This window comes from Clavelina lepadiformis, chromosome 6, assembly GCF_947623445.1.
Source record: "Clavelina lepadiformis chromosome 6, kaClaLepa1.1, whole genome shotgun sequence".
Classification (NCBI taxonomy): Eukaryota; Metazoa; Chordata; class Ascidiacea; order Aplousobranchia; family Clavelinidae; genus Clavelina; species Clavelina lepadiformis.
Window position 1 is genome coordinate 10,398,423 of NC_135245.1, and position 14,046 is coordinate 10,412,468.

Here is a 14,046-nt window from a genome sequence, read left to right on the forward strand (position 1 = left end):
GGTCTCAAAATGTTTATTAGAGTCTAATAAGTAAATAATAAAAGTATAACAGTTAACCAATAAAAGGTTTGTCTGTTATCGTTAAAAGAACTTAACTAAAAAATTTGCACTATACATTAGTTATATAGGTCCTAAAAAGTGCCTTGTGAACTATATGGTGCCAAATGTGCAATTCACATTGCAAAAAGTTCTAACGGGTCTCAAAATGTTTATTAGCGTCTAATAAGTAAATAATAAAAGTATAACAGTTAACCAATAAAAGGTTTGTCTGTTATCGTTAAAAGAACTTAACTAAAACATTTGCACTATACATTAGTTATATATGTCCTAAAAAGTGCCTTGTGAACTATATGGTGCCAAATGTGCAATTCACATAGCAAAAAGTTCTAACGGGTCTCAAAATGTTTATTAGAGTCTAATAAGTAAATAATGAAAGTATAACAGTTAACCAATAAAAGGTTTGTCTGTTATCGTTAAAAGAACTTAACTAAAAAATTTGCACTATACATTAGTTATATAGGTCCTAAAAAGTGCCTTGTGAACTATATGGTGCCAAATGTGCAATTCACATTGCAAAAAGTTCTAACGGGTCTCAAAATGTTTATTAGAGTCTAATAAGTAAATAATAAAAGTATAACAGTTAACCAATAAAAGGTTTGTCTGTTATCGTTAAAAGAACTTAACTAAAACATTTGCACTATACATTAGTTATATAGGTCCTAAAAAGTGCCTTGTGAACTATATGGTGCCAAATGTGCAATTCACATTGCAAAAACTTCTAACGGGTCTCAAAATGTTTATTAGCGTCTAATAAGTAAATAATAAAAGTATAACAGTTAACCAATAAAAGGTTTGTCTGTTATCGTTAAAAGAACTTAACTAAAACATTTGCACTATACATTAGTTATATAGGTCCTAAAAAGTGCCTTGTGAACTATATGGTGCCAAATGTGCAAATCACATTGCAAAAAGTTCTAACCGGTCTCAAAATGTTTATTAGAGTCTAATAAGTAAATAATAAAAGTATAACAGTTAACCAATAAAAGGTTTGTCTGTTATCGTTAAAAGAACTTAACTAAAAAATTTGCACTATACATTAGTTATATAGGTCCTAAAAAGTGCCTTGTGAACTATATGGTGCCAAATGTGCAATTCACATTGCAAAAAGTTCTAACGGGTCTCAAAATGTTTATTAGAGTCTAATAAGTAAATAATAAAAGTATAACAGTTAACCAATAAAAGGTTTGTCTGTTATCGTTAAAAGAACTTAACTAAAAAATTTGCACTATACATTAGTTATATAGGTCCTAAAAAGTGCCTTGTGAACTATATGGTGCCAAATGTGCAATTCACATTGCAAAAAGTTCTAACCGGTCTCAAAATGTTTATTAGAGTCTAATAAGTAAATAATAAAAGTATAACAGTTAACCAATAAAAGGTTTGTCTGTTATCGTTAAAAGAACTTAACTAAAACATTTGCACTATACATTAGTTATATAGGTCCTAAAAAGTGCCTTGTGAACTATATGGTGCCAAATGTGCAATTCACATAGCAAAAAGTTCTAACGGGTCTCAAAATGTTTATTAGAGTCTAATAAGTAAATAATAAAAGTATAACAGTTAACCAATAAAAGGTTTGTCTGTTATCGTTAAAAGAACTTAACTAAAAAATTTGCACTATACATTAGTTATATAGGTCCTAAAAAGTGCCTTGTGAACTATATGGTGCCAAATGTGCAATTCACATTGCAAAAAGTTCTAACGGGTCTCAAAATGTTTATTAGAGTCTAATAAGTAAATAATAAAAGTATAACAGTTAACCAATAAAAGGTTTGTCTGTTATCGTTAAAAGAACTTAACTAAAACATTTGCACTATACATTAGTTATATAGGTCCTAAAAAGTGCCTTGTGAACTATATGGTGCCAAATGTGCAATTCACATAGCGAAAAGTTCTAACGGGTCTCAAAATGTTTATTAGAGTCTAATAAGTAAATAATAAAAGTATAACAGTTAACCAATAAAAGGTTTGTCTGTTATCGTTAAAAGAACTTAACTAAAAAATTTGCACTATACATTAGTTATATAGGTCCTAAAAAGTGCCTTGTGAACTATATGGTGCCAAATGTGCAATTCACATTGCAAAAAGTTCTAACGGGTCTCAAAATGTTTATTAGAGTCTAATAAGTAAATAATAAAAGTATAACAGTTAACCAATAAAAGGTTTGTCTGTTATCGTTAAAAGAACTTAACTAAAAAATTTGCACTATACATTAGTTATATAGGTCCTAAAAAGTGCCTTGTGAACTATATGGTGCCAAATGTGCAATTCACATAGCAAAAAGTTCTAACGGGTCTCAAAATGTTTATTAGAGTCTAATAAGTAAATAATAAAAGTATAACAGTTAACCAATAAAAGGTTTGTCTGTTATCGTTAAAAGAACTTAACTAAAAAATTTGCACTATACATTAGTTATATAGGTCCTAAAAAGTGCCTTGTGAACTATATGGTGCCAAATGTGCAATTCACATTGCAAAAAGTTCTAACGGGTCTCAAAATGTTTATTAGCGTCTAATAAGTAAATAATAAAAGTATAACAGTTAACCAATAAAAGGTTTGTCTGTTATCGTTAAAAGAACTTAACTAAAACATTTGCACTATACATTAGTTATATATGTCCTAAAAAGTGCCTTGTGAACTATATGGTGCCAAATGTGCAATTCACATAGCAAAAAGTTCTAACGGGTCTCAAAATGTTTATTAGAGTCTAATAAGTAAATAATGAAAGTATAACAGTTAACCAATAAAAGGTTTGTCTGTTATCGTTAAAAGAACTTAACTAAAAAATTTGCACTATACATTAGTTATATAGGTCCTAAAAAGTGCCTTGTGAACTATATGGTGCCAAATGTGCAATTCACATTGCAAAAAGTTCTAACGGGTCTCAAAATTTTTATTAGAGTCTAATAAGTAAATAATAAAAGTATAACAGTTAACCAATAAAAGGTTTGTCTGTTATCGTTAAAAGAACTTAACTAAAACATTTGCACTATACATTAGTTATATAGGTCCTAAAAAGTGCCTTGTGAACTATATGGTGCCAAATGTGCAATTCACATTGCAAAAACTTCTAACGGGTCTCAAAATGTTTATTAGCGTCTAATAAGTAAATAATAAAAGTATAACAGTTAACCAATAAAAGGTTTGTCTGTTATCGTTAAAAGAACTTAACTAAAACATTTGCACTATACATTAGTTATATAGGTCCTAAAAAGTGCCTTGTGAACTATATGGTGCCAAATGTGCAAATCACATTGCAAAAAGTTCTAACCGGTCTCAAAATGTTTATTAGAGTCTAATAAGTAAATAATAAAAGTATAACAGTTAACCAATAAAAGGTTTGTCTGTTATCGTTAAAAGAACTTAACTAAAAAATTTGCACTATACATTAGTTATATAGGTCCTAAAAAGTGCCTTGTGAACTATATGGTGCCAAATATGCAATTCACATTGCAAAAACTTCTAACGGGTCTCAAAATGTTTATTAGCGTCTAATAAGTAAATAATAAAAGTATAACAGTTAACCAATAAAAGGTTTGTCTGTTATCGTTAAAAGAACTAAACTAAAACATTTGCACTATACATTAGTTATATAGGTCCTAAAAAGTGCCTTGTGAACTATATGGTGCCAAATGTGCAATTCACATTGAAAAAAGTTCTAACCGGTCTCAAAATGTTTATTAGAGTCTAATAAGTAAATAATAAAAGTATAACAGTTAACCAATAAAAGGTTTGTCTGTTATCGTTAAAAGAACTTAACTAAAAAATTTGCACTATACATTAGTTATATAGGTCCTAAAAAGTGCCTTGTGAACTATATGGTGCCAAATGTGCAATTCACATTGCAAAAAGTTCTAACGGGTCTCAAAATGTTTATTAGAGTCTAATAAGTAAATAATAAAAGTATAACAGTTAACCAATAAAAGGTTTGTCTGTTATCGTTAAAAGAACTTAACTAAAAATTTGCACTATACATTAGTTATATAGGTCCTAAAAAGTGCCTTGTGAACTATATGGTGCCAAATGTGCAATTCACATTGCAAAAAGTTCTAACGGGTCTCAAAATGTTTATTAGAGTCTAATAAGTAAATAATAAAAGTATAACAGTTAACCAATAAAAGGTTTGTCTGTTATCGTTAAAAGAACTTAACTAAAAAATTTGCACTATACATTAGTTATATAGGTCCTAAAAAGTGCCTTGTGAACTATATGGTGCCAAATGTGCAATTTACATTGCAAAAAGTTCTAACGGGTCTCAAAATGTTTATTAGAGTCTAATAAGTAAATAATAAAAGTATAACAGTTAACCAATAAAAGGTTTGTCTGTTATCGTTAAAAGAACTTAACTAAAACATTTGCACTATACATTAGTTATATAGGTCCTAAAAAGTGCCTTGTGAACTATATGGTGCCAAATGTGCAATTCACATAGCAAAAAGTTCTAACGGGTCTCAAAATGTTTATTAGAGTCTAATAAGTAAATAATAAAAGTATAACAGTTAACCAATAAAAGGTTTGTCTGTTATCGTTAAAAGAACTTAACTAAAAAATTTGCACTATACATTAGTTATATAGGTCCTAAAAAGTGCCTTGTGAACTATATGGTGCCAAATGTGCAATTCACATTGCAAAAAGTTCTAACGGGTCTCAAAATGTTTATTAGAGTCTAATAAGTAAATAATAAAAGTATAACAGTTAACCAATAAAAGGTTTGTCTGTTATCGTTAAAAGAACTTAACTAAAACATTTGCACTATACATTAGTTATATAGGTCCTAAAAAGTGCCTTGTGAACTATATGGTGCCAAATGTGCAATTCACATTGCGAAAAGTTCTAACGGGTCTCAAAATGTTTATTAGATTCTAATAAGTAAATAATAAAAGTATAACAGTTAACCAATAAAAGGTTTGTCTGTTATCGTTAAAAGAACTTAACTAAAAAATTTGCACTATACATTAGTTATATAGGTCCTAAAAAGTGCCTTGTGAACTATATGGTGCCAAATGTGCAATTCACATTGCAAAAAGTTCTAACCGGGCTCAAAATGTTTATTAGAGTCTAATAAGTAAATAATAAAAGTATAACAGTTAACCAATAAAAGGTTTGTCTGTTATCGTTAAAAGAACTTAACTAAAAAATTTGCACTATACATTAGTTATATAGGTCCTAAAAAGTGCCTTGTGAACTATATGGTGCCAAATGTGCAATTCACATTGCAAAAAGTTCTAACGGGTCTCAAAATGTTTATTAGAGTCTAATAAGTAAATAATAAAAGTATAACAGTTAACCAATAAAAGGTTTGTCTGTTATCGTTAAAAGAACTTAACTAAAAAATTTGCACTATACATTAGTTATATAGGTCCTAAAAAGTGCCTTGTGAACTATATGGTGCCAAATGTGCAATTCACATTGCAAAAAGTTCTAACCGGTCTCAAAATGTTTATTAGAGTCTAATAAGTAAATAATAAAAGTATAACAGTTAACCAATAAAAGGTTTGTCTGTTATCGTTAAAAGAACTTAACTAAAACATTTGCACTATACATTAGTTATATAGGTCCTAAAAAGTGCCTTGTGAACTATATGGTGCCAAATGTGCAATTCACATAGCAAAAAGTTCTAACGGGTCTCAAAATGTTTATTAGAGTCTAATAAGTAAATAATAAAAGTATAACAGTTAACCAATAAAAGGTTTGTCTGTTATCGTTAAAAGAACTTAACTAAAACATTTGCACTATACATTAGTTATATAGGTCCTAAAAAGTGCCTTGTGAACTATATGGTGCCAAATGTGCAATTCACATAGCAAAAAGTTCTAACGGGTCTCAAAATGTTTATTAGAGTCTAATAAGTAAATAATAAAAGTATAACAGTTAACCAATAAAAGGTTTGTCTGTTATCGTTAAAAGAACTTAACTAAAAAATTTGCACTATACATTAGTTATATAGGTCCTAAAAAGTGCCTTGTGAACTATATGGTGCCAAATGTGCAATTCACATTGCAAAAAGTTCTAACGGGTCTCAAAATGTTTATTAGAGTCTAATAAGTAAATAATAAAAGTATAACAGTTAACCAATAAAAGGTTTGTCTGTTATCGTTAAAAGAACTTAACTAAAACATTTGCACTATACATTAGTTATATAGGTCCTAAAAAGTGCCTTGTGAACTATATGGTGCCAAATGTGCAATTCACATAGCAAAAAGTTCTAACGGGTCTCAAAATGTTTATTAGAGTCTAATAAGTAAATAATAAAAGTATAACAGTTAACCAATAAAAGGTTTGTCTGTTATCGTTAAAAGAACTTAACTAAAAAATTTGCACTATACATTAGTTATATAGGTCCTAAAAAGTGCCTTGTGAACTATATGGTGCCAAATGTGCAATTCACACTGCAAAAAGTTCTAACGGGTCTCAAAATGTTTATTAGAGTCTAATAAGTAAATAATAAAAGTATAACAGTTAACCAATAAAAGGTTTGTCTGTTATCGTTAAAAGAACTTAACTAAAAAAATTGCACTATACATTAGTTATATAGGTCCTAAAAAGTGCCTTGTGAACTATATGGTGCCAAATGTGCAATTCACATTGCAAAAAGTTCTAACGGGTCTCAAAATGTTTATTAGAGTCTAATAAGTAAATAATAAAAGTATAACAGTTAACCAATAAAAGGTTTGTCTGTTATCGTTAAAAGAACTTAACTAAAACATTTGCACTATACATTAGTTATATAGGTCCTAAAAAGTGCCTTGTGAACTATATGGTGCCAAATGTGCAATTCACATAGCAAAAAGTTCTAACGGGTCTCAAAATGTTTATTAGAGTCTAATAAATAAATAATAAAAGTATAACAGTTAACCAATAAAAGGTTTGTCTGTTATCGTTAAAAGAACTTAACTAAAAAATTTGCACTATACATTAGTTATATAGGTCCTAAAAAGTGCCTTGTGAACTATATGGTGCCAAATGTGCAATTCACATTGCAAAAAGTTCTAACCGGGCTCAAAATGTTTATTAGAGTCTAATAAGTAAATAATAAAAGTATAACAGTTAACCAATAAAAGGTTTGTCTGTTATCGTTAAAAGAACTTAACTAAAACATTTGCACTATACATTAGTTATATAGGTCCTAAAAAGTGCCTTGTGAACTATATGGTGCCAAATGTGCAATTCACATTGCAAAAAGTTCTAACGGGTCTCAAAATGTTTATTAGAGTCTAATAAGTAAATAATAAAAGTATAACAGTTAACCAATAAAAGGTTTGTCTGTTATCGTTAAAAGAACTTAACTAAAAAATTTGCACTATACATTAGTTATATAGGTCCTAAAAAGTGCCTTGTGAACTATATGGTGCCAAATGTGCAATTCACATTGCAAAAAGTTCTAACCGGTCTCAAAATGTTTATTAGAGTCTAATAAGTAAATAATAAAAGTATAACAGTTAACCAATAAAAGGTTTGTCTGTTATCGTTAAAAGAACTTAACTAAAACATTTGCACTATACATTAGTTATATAGGTCCTAAAAAGTGCCTTGTGAACTATATGGTGCCAAATGTGCAATTCACATAGCAAAAAGTTCTAACGGGTCTCAAAATGTTTATTAGAGTCTAATAAGTAAATAATAAAAGTATAACAGTTAACCAATAAAAGGTTTGTCTGTTATCGTTAAAAGAACTTAACTAAAACATTTGCACTATACATTAGTTATATAGGTCCTAAAAAGTGCCTTGTGAACTATATGGTGCCAAATGTGCAATTCACATAGCAAAAAGTTCTAACGGGTCTCAAAATGTTTATTAGAGTCTAATAAGTAAATAATAAAAGTATAACAGTTAACCAATAAAAGGTTTGTCTGTTATCGTTAAAAGAACTTAACTAAAACATTTGCACTATACATTAGTTATATAGGTCCTAAAAAGTGCCTTGTGAACTATATGGTGCCAAATGTGCAATTCACATTGCAAAAAGTTCTAACGGGTCTCAAAATGTTTATTAGAGTCTAATAAGTAAATAATAAAAGTATAACAGTTAACCAATAAAAGTTTTGTCTGTTATCGTTAAAAGAACTTAACTAAAAAATTTGCACTATACATTAGTTATATAGGTCCTAAAAAGTGCCTTGTGAACTATATGGTGCCAAATGTGCAATTCACATTGCAAAAAGTTCTAACGGGTCTCAAAATGTTTATTAGAGTCTAATAAGTAAATAATAAAAGTATAACAGTTAACCAATAAAAGGTTTGTCTGTTATCGTTAAAAGAACTTAACTAAAACATTTGCACTATACATTAGTTATATAGGTCCTAAAAAGTGCCTTGTGAACTATATGGTGCCAAATGTGCAATTCACATAGCAAAAATTTCTAACGGGTCTCAAAATGTTTATTAGAGTCTAATAAGTAAATAATAAAAGTATAAAAGTTAACCAATAAAAGGTTTGTCTGTTATCGTTAAAAGAACTTAACTAAAAAATTTGCACTATACATTAGTTATATAGGTCCTAAAAAGTGCCTTGTGAACTATATGGTGCCAAATGTGCAATTCACACTGCAAAAAGTTCTAACGGGTCTCAAAATGTTTATTAGAGTCTAATAAGTAAATAATAAAAGTATAACAGTTAACCAATAAAAGGTTTGTCTGTTATCGTTAAAAGAACTTAACTAAAAAATTTGCACTATACATTAGTTATATAGGTCCTAAAAAGTGCCTTGTGAACTATATGGTGCCAAATGTGCAATTCACATTGCAAAAAGTTCTAACGGGTCTCAAAATGTTTATTAGAGTCTAATAAGTAAATAATAAAAGTATAACAGTTAACCAATAAAAGGTTTGTCTGTTATCGTTAAAAGAACTTAACTAAAACATTTGCACTATACATTAGTTATATAGGTCCTAAAAAGTGCCTTGTGAACTATATGGTGCCAAATGTGCAATTCACATAGCAAAAAGTTCTAACGGGTCTCAAAATGTTTATTAGAGTCTAATAAGTAAATAATAAAAGTATAACAGTTAACCAATAAAAGGTTTGTCTGTTATCGTTAAAAGAACTTAACTAAAACATTTGCACTATACATTAGTTATATAGGTCCTAAAAAGTGCCTTGTGAACTATATGGTGCCAAATGTGCAATTCACATTGCAAAAACTTCTAACGGGTCTCAAAATGTTTATTAGAGTCTAATAAGTAAATAATAAAAGTATAACAGTTAACCAATAAAAGGTTTGTCTGTTATCGTTAAAAGAACTTAACTAAAAAATTTGCACTATACATTAGTTATATAGGTACTAAAAAGTGCCTTGTGAACTATATGGTGCCAAATGTGCAATTCACATTGCAAAAAGTTCTAACGGGTCTCAAAATGTTTATTAGAGTCTAATAAGTAAATAATAAAAGTATAACAGTTAACCAATAAAAGGTTTGTCTGTTATCGTTAAAAGAACTTAACTAAAACATTTGCACTATACATTAGTTATATAGGTCCTAAAAAGTGCCTTGTGAACTATATGGTGCCAAATGTGCAATTCACATTGCAAAAAGTTCTAACGGGTCTCAAAATGTTTATTAGAGTCTAATAAGTAAATAATAAAAGTATAACAGTTAACCAATAAAAGGTTTGTCTGTTATCGTTAAAAGAACTTAACTAAAAAATTTGCACTATACATTAGTTATATAGGTCCTAAAAAGTGCCTTGTGAACTATATGGTGCCAAATGTGCAATTCACATAGCAAAAAGTTCTAACGGGTCTCAAAATGTTTATTAGAGTCTAATAAGTAAATAATAAAAGTATAACAGTTAACCAATAAAAGGTTTGTCTGTTATCGTTAAAAGAACTTAACTAAAAAATTTGCACTATACATTAGTTATATAGGTCCTAAAAAGTGCCTTGTGAACTATATGGTGCCAAATGTGCAATTCACATTGCAAAAACTTCTAACGGGTCTCAAAATGTTTATTAGAGTCTAATAAGTAAATAATAAAAGTATAACAGTTAACCAATAAAAGGTTTGTCTGTTATCGTTAAAAGAACTTAACTAAAAAATTTGCACTATACATTAGTTATATAGGTCCTAAAAAGTGCCCTGTGAACTATATGGTGCCAAATGTGCAATTCACATTGCAAAAAGTTCTAACGGGTCTCAAAATGTTTATTAGAGTCTAATAAGTAAATAATAAAAGTATAACAGTTAACCAATAAAAGGTTTGTCTGTTATCGTTAAAACAACTTAACTAAAACATTTGCACTATACATTAGTTATATAGGTCCTAAAAAGTGCCTTGTGAACTATATGGTGCCAAATGTGCAATTCACATTGCAAAAAGTTCTAACGGGTCTCAAAATGTTTATTAGATTCTAATAAGTAAATAATAAAAGTATAACAGTTAACCAATAAAAGGTTTGTCTGTTATCGTTAAAAGAACTTAACTAAAAAATTTGCACTATACATTAGTTATATAGGTCCTAAAAAGTGCCTTGTGAACTATATGGTGCCAAATGTGCAATTCACATTGCAAAAAGTTCTAACGGGTCTCAAAATGTTTATTAGAGTCTAATAAGTAAATAATAAAAGTATAACAGTTAACCAATAAAAGGTTTGTCTGTTATCGTTAAAAGAACTTAACTAAAAAATTTGCACTATACATTAGTTATATAGGTCCTAAAAAGTGCCTTGTGAACTATATGGTGCCAAATGTGCAATTCACATTGCAAAAAGTTCTAACGGGTCTCAAAATGTTTATTAGAGTCTAATAAGTAAATAATAAAAGTATAACAGTTAACCAATAAAAGGTTTGTCTGTTATCGTTAAAAGAACTTAACTAAAACATTTGCACTATACATTAGTTATATAGGTCCTAAAAAGTGCCTTGTGAACTATATGGTGCCAAATGTGCAATTCACATAGCGAAAAGTTCTAACGGGTCTCAAAATGTTTATTAGAGTCTAATAAGTAAATAATAAAAGTATAACAGTTAACCAATAAAAGGTTTGTCTGTTATCGTTAAAAGAACTTAACTAAAAAATTTGCACTATACATTAGTTATATAGGTCCTAAAAAGTGCCTTGTGAACTATATGGTGCCAAATGTGCAATTCACATTGCAAAAAGTTCTAACGGGTCTCAAAATGTTTATTAGAGTCTAATAAGTAAATAATAAAAGTATAACAGTTAACCAATAAAAGGTTTGTCTGTTATCGTTAAAAGAACTTAACTAAAAAATTTGCACTATACATTAGTTATATAGGTCCTAAAAAGTGCCTTGTGAACTATATGGTGCCAAATGTGCAATTCACATAGCAAAAAGTTCTAACGGGTCTCAAAATGTTTATTAGAGTCTAATAAGTAAATAATAAAAGTATAATAGTTAACCAATAAAAGGTTTGTCTGTTATCGTTAAAAGAACTTAACTAAAAAATTTGCACTATACATTAGTTATATAGGTCCTAAAAAGTGCCTTGTGAACTATATGGTGCCAAATGTGCAATTCACATTGCAAAAAGTTCTAACGGGTCTCAAAATGTTTATTAGCGTCTAATAAGTAAATAATAAAAGTATAACAGTTAACCAATAAAAGGTTTGTCTGTTATCGTTAAAAGAACTTAACTAAAACATTTGCACTATACATTAGTTATATATGTCCTAAAAAGTGCCTTGTGAACTATATGGTGCCAAATGTGCAATTCACATAGCAAAAAGTTCTAACGGGTCTCAAAATGTTTATTAGAGTCTAATAAGTAAATAATGAAAGTATAACAGTTAACCAATAAAAGGTTTGTCTGTTATCGTTAAAAGAACTTAACTAAAAAATTTGCACTATACATTAGTTATATAGGTCCTAAAAAGTGCCTTGTGAACTATATGGTGCCAAATGTGCAATTCACATTGCAAAAAGTTCTAACGGGTCTCAAAATGTTTATTAGAGTCTAATAAGTAAATAATAAAAGTATAACAGTTAACCAATAAAAGGTTTGTCTGTTATCGTTAAAAGAACTTAACTAAAACATTTGCACTATACATTAGTTATATAGGTCCTAAAAAGTGCCTTGTGAACTATATGGTGCCAAATGTGCAATTCACATTGCAAAAACTTCTAACGGGTCTCAAAATGTTTATTAGCGTCTAATAAGTAAATAATAAAAGTATAACAGTTAACCAATAAAAGGTTTGTCTGTTATCGTTAAAAGAACTTAACTAAAACATTTGCACTATACATTAGTTATATAGGTCCTAAAAAGTGCCTTGTGAACTATATGGTGCCAAATGTGCAAATCACATTGCAAAAAGTTCTAACCGGTCTCAAAATGTTTATTAGAGTCTAATAAGTAAATAATAAAAGTATAACAGTTAACCAATAAAAGGTTTGTCTGTTATCGTTAAAAGAACTTAACTAAAAAATTTGCACTATACATTAGTTATATAGGTCCTAAAAAGTGCCTTGTGAACTATATGGTGCCAAATGTGCAATTCACATTGCAAAAAGTTCTAACGGGTCTCAAAATGTTTATTAGAGTCTAATAAGTAAATAATAAAAGTATAACAGTTAACCAATAAAAGGTTTGTCTGTTATCGTTAAAAGAACTTAACTAAAAAATTTGCACTATACATTAGTTATATAGGTCCTAAAAAGTGCCTTGTGAACTATATGGTGCCAAATGTGCAATTCACATTGCAAAAAGTTCTAACCGGTCTCAAAATGTTTATTAGAGTCTAATAAGTAAATAATAAAAGTATAACAGTTAACCAATAAAAGGTTTGTCTGTTATCGTTAAAAGAACTTAACTAAAACATTTGCACTATACATTAGTTATATAGGTCCTAAAAAGTGCCTTGTGAACTATATGGTGCCAAATGTGCAATTCACATAGCAAAAAGTTCTAACGGGTCTCAAAATGTTTATTAGAGTCTAATAAGTAAATAATAAAAGTATAACAGTTAACCAATAAAAGGTTTGTCTGTTATCGTTAAAAGAACTTAACTAAAAAATTTGCACTATACATTAGTTATATAGGTCCTAAAAAGTGCCTTGTGAACTATATGGTGCCAAATGTGCAATTCACATTGCAAAAAGTTCTAACGGGTCTCAAAATGTTTATTAGAGTCTAATAAGTAAATAATAAAAGTATAACAGTTAACCAATAAAAGGTTTGTCTGTTATCGTTAAAAGAACTTAACTAAAACATTTGCACTATACATTAGTTATATAGGTCCTAAAAAGTGCCTTGTGAACTATATGGTGCCAAATGTGCAATTCACATAGCGAAAAGTTCTAACGGGTCTCAAAATGTTTATTAGAGTCTAATAAGTAAATAATAAAAGTATAACAGTTAACCAATAAAAGGTTTGTCTGTTATCGTTAAAAGAACTTAACTAAAAAATTTGCACTATACATTAGTTATATAGGTCCTAAAAAGTGCCTTGTGAACTATATGGTGCCAAATGTGCAATTCACATTGCAAAAAGTTCTAACGGGTCTCAAAATGTTTATTAGAGTCTAATAAGTAAATAATAAAAGTATAACAGTTAACCAATAAAAGGTTTGTCTGTTATCGTTAAAAGAACTTAACTAAAAAATTTGCACTATACATTAGTTATATAGGTCCTAAAAAGTGCCTTGTGAACTATATGGTGCCAAATGTGCAATTCACATAGCAAAAAGTTCTAACGGGTCTCAAAATGTTTATTAGAGTCTAATAAGTAAATAATAAAAGTATAACAGTTAACCAATAAAAGGTTTGTCTGTTATCGTTAAAAGAACTTAACTAAAAAATTTGCACTATACATTAGTTATATAGGTCCTAAAAAGTGCCTTGTGAACTATATGGTGCCAAATGTGCAATTCACATTGCAAAAAGTTCTAACGGGTCTCAAAATGTTTATTAGCGTCTAATAAGTAAATAATAAAAGTATAACAGTTAACCAATAAAAGGTTTGTCTGTTATCGTTAAAAGAACTTAACTAAAACATTTGCACTATACATTAGTTATATATGTC